Raw genomic sequence first — 6836 nt, forward strand, 5'->3', positions numbered from 1 at the left:
ATACAAAAAAAAAAAAAAAAAAAAAAAATCACAAAAAATACTGATCTCCGAGGAAAATTCAAAACGAAAATTCCTTAATCAAATGGCAAAATCTAACGGTAAACACATCAAACAAATGGACAACAACTGTCATATTTCTGACTTTGTACAGGCATTTTCAAATGTACAAAATGGTGTGTTGAACATTGTTTTACAGCGCTTAACCTCTCACTTGTACGACAGTCTCATCAAATTCCATTAAATTGACAACATTGCGTGAACAAAACAACGACACAATAGGGTACAACAGCAACACGAACCCCGCCAAACCGTAGGCCAATTAAAATCAAATACTGTGTTGTCTATTAATTTGTATCTGTTCTATATCTGGTCACAAGACTTTTATTGAATACTCGCGGTAATATATATCAAATGCGTAAATCAGTGTCTGTTAGTAAACAAACAAGTTACACAAAAAGGAAGTTATATACTTTATTTACAATATTTTCTATATATAAACATGAACGCACTAAGGTTAGGTTATGAGTTAAAATACTGAGTCGGTAAGTAAAACGGTTTAATATCAAATTATCAATATGTATACCATGATTATTAAATTGTATAATATGCAAGTCTAAAAGTGTACAACACCAGACAAAAATAGTAAAATGATAAACAAATAGGTCGGATAAATGATATCATTCATCAGTAAGATGTCAAATGATTCTTATCTTGACATGTGGAAGTCGAACTGAAATATAAAATCTTGACCGTTATACAAATTATTACGAATCAATTTGCTTGTATTCATTTTTTAATTTGATGTTTGGATGGAGAATTAAATTCCTTAAAACTATGAGAGTTCTATTCTGAAACCTTAATTAAACAAGTGAAAATAGGGACCTATCCAAGATTATTTATATATATTTATGTGAACTATATCAATTTTTCTACGAGACTGTAATATCATGATCAGTCAAAACAATTCAAAAGATATAACTGTTCGTAATGAAGCTAAAGTCTATACTCTGCATATATCATATACATGGCTTTGTATCAGATCAGCGCCTGATTCGAATCAAGAAGTGGAACCATACGTCAGAACAAACCCGGCGGCGGCGTTAACCAGTATCTTAAATTTTAGAAAGTTAAAGACATGGATGCTTCATGCTCTTTATATAGATGCCTTATGTTACGAATTGTCCGTCTGTCACATACCCACTGTCCTTGACCTCATTTTCCTGGTTCAGTGACTACTTAAAAAAAACATTATATATTTTTTGTAATGTTAATTTCTCTCGTTTTATCAGTAATAGGATAACTATATTTCTATGTGCGTTCCTTGTAATGTCTCTATGCTCGTCAGACATTTTACACTCTACCTCAATCTCATTTCATGGATCAGTGAACCAAGTTATTATAAGTTTTGGTGGTCCGTATCTTAGGTACTATAAGAAATAGGTCTACTATATTTGGTGTATGAATGATTGTAACGTGTACATGTCCAATAGGCAGGTCTGACCTTGATCTCTTTTCGTGGTTCAGAGGTTATAGTTTTAGGTTTTGTGTTTTGGTCTTTTTTTCTGATCTTTGATCTGTATTCTCATAAACCAAATACATAGTTACAGAGAAGATATTACAATAATATATATTACATATATAAGATATAGCATGTGTAAAATACAAATTAATATGATAAATATTTACAAAAATGATAAATAAACATATAGTTGTATTAACCAGGAGGATAGACTTTCACAGAAATAGATTTAATAAGTCTACAAAGTTTCTCAAGCTCAACAATATTTTCTTATACTGCATGCAATAGGTCTACTATAGTTTATATATGGAACTATTGTAAGATGAACATGTCCAAATGACAGTGTCATCTTACCTTGACCTCATTTTCATGTTTCAGTGGACAAAGTTAAGTGTTTGAGTGTTGATCTAGTTTTTTACTAATACTATATGCAATAGGACAACTAATGTTGGTGTATGAAATTACTTTATAATGTACATGTACATGTCAGTCTCGTAGGATTTATTTGACCTTGACATCATTTTCATGCTTCATTGCTCAGTGTTAAGTTTTTGTGTTTTGGTCTGTTTTTCTTAAACTATAAGTAATAGGTCAACTATATTAGTTGTACTGAAGGATTTTAAGTTGTTACAGTACATGTCTGCCTGGCATGTTTCAGTTGACCGTGATTTATTGGTCAATGTTATTTTGTTATGTCTGTTTCTAAGAAACTATAAGCATGATAAGTAATAGGTCAACTATATTTAGTGTATTGAATGATTATAAGGTGCAAATGTATTCCTTACGTTTATATAACCTTAACCTCATTTTCTTGGGTCATATTTAGATTATGTGATAGTTGTAGTAAATCTTTATGTTTAGGACTATCAACATAATATCAATGGTAAGGAAAGAAGGCGAGACATTTCAGTGTATGCATTCTTGTTTTTTAAATTGACGAGGAACAGAATTTACTGATAAAGTAAGGACCACACAGTTATTATTACCGTTCCAAAGGATCTGGGTTTGCTGTTGTCCTTTTATGACTTCTGCTTCCTTTTCCTTATTTCTCCCCGATTGTTATTCTAGTGATCTTTTATATTTAATTGTTCATGTCTGTATGACCTATCAATACTTCTTGTGTATTCTTTCATCTGGATTTTCTTTTCTTTTTAGAGAATAAGTTTCGGATGATCAGTTCTGTATATATATGTCGCACAAAACACTATTTTCAACACATTCAACTACTTTATACCCACAATGTTGTGACGGAAAGTATTGACGCTTGAATTCGACTTATTTATTGGTATACATTCATAGATTTTTTTTTTTAGATATTTTGATCACTCCCTCTGGTCCCTTTCAAAGAAGATAATATCATACAAGTATTATACCATACTTATTGTAAGTATAATTAAAACACAATTGAATATTTCCTTAATTGTGTTTTTCGACAACCTGAATTATTCTCATTTCCTATTTTCTAAAAATGCATTTCAAGGAAATTACGATGTGGAATTTAATTAAACAACAATTATCAATAGTCATTATAGATTACGTCTAAATGCTGTAATTATGTCCTTGTTTTCAATATTTTAGAAATAAAATATATTGATTATAATGGTTGTTCTTGGATTGCATTTACGGCTGTAAGAAAACGATTATTTTAAAATGAACGATACTTCAGATGCGCAACTGAAGCCTTCATCAATACCACCACCGCCACCATTGCCTCAAGCGTCAGCGTTACCACCTCTGTCAGAGTTAGGAGTAGATTATCAGATAATGTTTAAAAAACCGTCATCACATGTATCTGAGAATCAAAAGTTGGAAGCAATCCCTTGGTGAGTAAACTTATAATGATGTATTCATTTTCAGGTCGACTGTTAGAAACCTGAAAACACATGTTTTATGATTTGTAAATGGCATGCAATAGATCTTCTTTTATAGGTATCTTAAAAAACCGTAATCAAATCTTTCTTGATGTAAATAGATACAAGAGACAGTGTTTTAATTTAAAATTAATCTATTAATGGTCTATATGAATATGAATATTGAAGCGTTGCGAGAAATGCCATAGCGGCATTCAAATTCATTAGTTGAAAATAAACTGACAACGCCAAGGTAAAGAGAGAATATGACCAATAGACAAACATTATCAAGAGTACATAAAACACAACATAGAAAATTAAAGACTAGAAGGAAACAATATTTGGTTGTGATGGCAGTTGTGTTAAATTTTCTTAAGTGCCTCTTTAAAAATAAGATCATGGTCGGAAAAAGATACTTAATTTGAAGTAAGAAAAATGCAATCTTATCGATTTTAGCAATGACAAAGAAGAAATTGTTAATTGCTCCAACCAGTCTAATGTGGACACCGACGACGACGACAACGACGTCGACGATGAGGATGACAATGTGAAGTCGCTGCTATCCCTTTATCTCGATGGGCACTGGAGTCGGCAGCAATCAGAAGATATTTGTAACATTCTGTGGATCGACGAAAAGGAGCTTAAAAACATAGATTATAGGGTAATTTAGTAAACAAATAAACAGAAATTAAAGGTCAATGTGACTTAGACTGTAGTCCTTTAAAAATAATAAAAAATAGATGTGTCGAAACGACACGAATGTTTCCGTCTCAAAAAGTTGAAAAATCTGCAATTCCAATAACACATGTAGACACAAACATGATGGTAGTCTCACATATAAAAATAATCAGCTCAAAATCTAAAGCCGTCTAGAACAAAAGTCTGTACAACTGTGATTTTCGACAATTTATCAAAGTTGTAAGCCCTTAACTTTTGCAAAATTCAGCGGGGCGGAACTAATTTAAAACTTAAACTTGATCTGTAACTCATTGTGGCTAACTCACATACCAAAAATCTGTCCAATATATAAAGGTGTTTAGAAAAAAAGCCATATAACTGATTTTCAACAGTTTATCAAAGTCGAAAAGCCCGTAATTTCGACAAACATTAGCCGAGCGAAACAGACTTAAACTTGATCTGTAATGAGAACTCATCAACGGTAACTTACATATAAAAAAATCAGCCCAATATCTGAAATCTTTTTGAAAAAAAGTCCATATAACTGAATTTCAACAATGTATCGAAGTCCAAAGCCCGTTATTTCGGCAAACATCAGCGGAGTGGAACGAAACTTAAACTTGATCTGTAATTCATCATGGGTAACTCACATACCAAAAATTAGCCAAATTTCTGACAGCGTTTCGAAAAAAGTCCGTATAACTGTGATTTTCAACAATTTATCAAAATTCAAAGCCCGTAATTTCGGCAAAAATTAGCGGAGCGGAACGAAACGTAAACTTGATCTGTGACTCACCATGGTTAACTCACATATCAAAAATCAGCCCAATATCTGGAGGCGTTTAAAAAAAACCTCCCTATAATGGTTTGTTGATGAATGACGGAATGACGGAATGACAGACAAGGGTAAAACTTTGTTGCGGGGCCAAAAAATAATTTAGAGGTACTAGTAAAAGGTTCAGAACAATCAAATAGCATGTCAATAATTAACAGTGTCAAACAATTTACAAATACACAATAAATATATGAAGTACAATGCCAGTATGCATGGAACCTTTATTTGATGTTTCAAGACTAATAATTGAAAACTGAAGGACAAGTTGAATTAAAAGTAAAATCACAAAAATACTGAACTCAGAGGAAAATCAATTCGGAAACGGTCCATAATCACATGGCAAAATCAAATAACAAAACACATCAAAAACGAATGGACAAAAACTGTCATATTCCTGACTTGGTACAAGCATTTTCAAATGTAGAAAATGGTGGATTAAACCTGGTTTTATAGGGCTAACCCTCTCACTTTGATGACAGTCTCATCAAATTCCGTAAATTACACTAAATGGTACCGTCATTTGAAAAAAAAAACCCTCTAAAATCTAGATCTAGGTTGAAATCTACAGGAGAAGATGATTACATAAAATAGGTACCTTGTCAGTACAGCCTACCTTCTACCCGCTCAACAAACCACACTAAATCCGCCTGACTTCACCATACCACTAGACTGTTTTGCACATATTGTAACCCGACCAAAAGCACAAGTACAATATGCATACATAAACTTTAATGTGATTACTCCGTTAGATTTATTTCCTTGGTTTATAATTCCATAGACCACGATGCCGGAACTATTTCGTAATCTTGTTAACACTTTTATATAGTAATTGATTTTTTTTTATATATTACTGAAAGGATCTGAAAGGAAAATGGGATTCATGCAAGGTCGAATCTATAAGTGTATAAAGAAAAAGTGTATTTAGAGTTCAAAATTGTAAGGACCATAAACATTTTTTTCTCGAGGTTATTGATGTGAAACTGGGCCGATGTAGAAATATCTGACCAGAAAAAAAAATGTGTTTAGTACTAAAAAAGATTTCCTGATACCGTATCTAATAGGGGTCATAGCTACTGAAAGTACCGTTTGAATATTTCAGGGGGAAAATAGGGGGAAAAAACACGTCCTCGAAAAGACACAAATCAGAAGAAAAAAAAAACAGTCACAAATGAAATACTAGATACTGAAAGAAAAAAGTCTAGTCATTTTATCCGAAAAATAACATGTTAAAATAATCTTTTTTCAATATTTTTGGTAAAAAATCTAATGCAAAAGAATATACATCGATGCATTGCAAGTGTAAACAAAAGCAAGCTGTTTTTAAAGTAAACATTTATATTTATCATTATTAGGAAAATGTCTGGTGTACAGCCCACGTGATTAATTATCTGAATAATAGTGACATGTCTTCTTATGAGGAAAAATGGATGGAAGTAAAAGCTAAATCAACACAATGGCTTATATCACAACTACATGAGCGACAGAGTCTTGAAATGCTGTTCAAAGAAATTGGACTACCAAAATCTGATAAAAAACAAGATGATAAACGATTTAGTAAACTACGATTTAAACGTTTTCGAATATTTTCTTGTGGCATATTGTAGTATAAAGTCTGCCAAATAATGTGTTTGTTTTTAATATAAAAATGAAATATTACAATGTGAGTTTTTTATATTCTTCTGTTTTGCCACCTGGGAATAAGTTACATTTTATTATATGCTGCTTTAACATTCGATGGATTTTAATTTTATTGGAAAAATCATTAATAAACATGGGATCTGATAACATTATGGAAAAACATTTCGGTGTTGACATGAATATCAACAATGAGGTCATTTTTATAAATTTTCTGTTAACAAAACTTTGAATTTTTCGTGAAACTAAGGATTTTCTTATCCCAGGCATAGATTACCTTAGCCGTCTTTGGCATAACTTTTTTGGAATTTTGGATCCT

At 31.8% G+C, this 6836-nt stretch overlaps 1 long non-coding RNA gene across 2 annotated transcripts; it reads left to right on the top strand.

Annotated features, from left to right (window-relative positions):
* Window positions 1-489: 489 nt before the first annotated feature.
* Window positions 490-6541, top strand: LOC143073129 (uncharacterized). 2 transcript variants are annotated; one of them, XR_012977402.1, is made up of 4 exons: window positions 490-542; window positions 3098-3342; window positions 3826-4030; window positions 6235-6541. It is a non-coding gene; the product is annotated as an uncharacterized LOC143073129 (long non-coding RNA). The 2 variants fall into 2 exon arrangements; XR_012977401.1 differs by lacking the exon at window positions 490-542 and having other exon boundaries at window positions 3006-3342.
* The last annotated feature ends 295 nt before the right edge of the window (window positions 6542-6836 follow it).

Source organism: Mytilus galloprovincialis, chromosome 4 (genome assembly GCF_965363235.1).
Source record: "Mytilus galloprovincialis chromosome 4, xbMytGall1.hap1.1, whole genome shotgun sequence".
Classification (NCBI taxonomy): domain Eukaryota; kingdom Metazoa; phylum Mollusca; class Bivalvia; order Mytilida; family Mytilidae; genus Mytilus; species Mytilus galloprovincialis.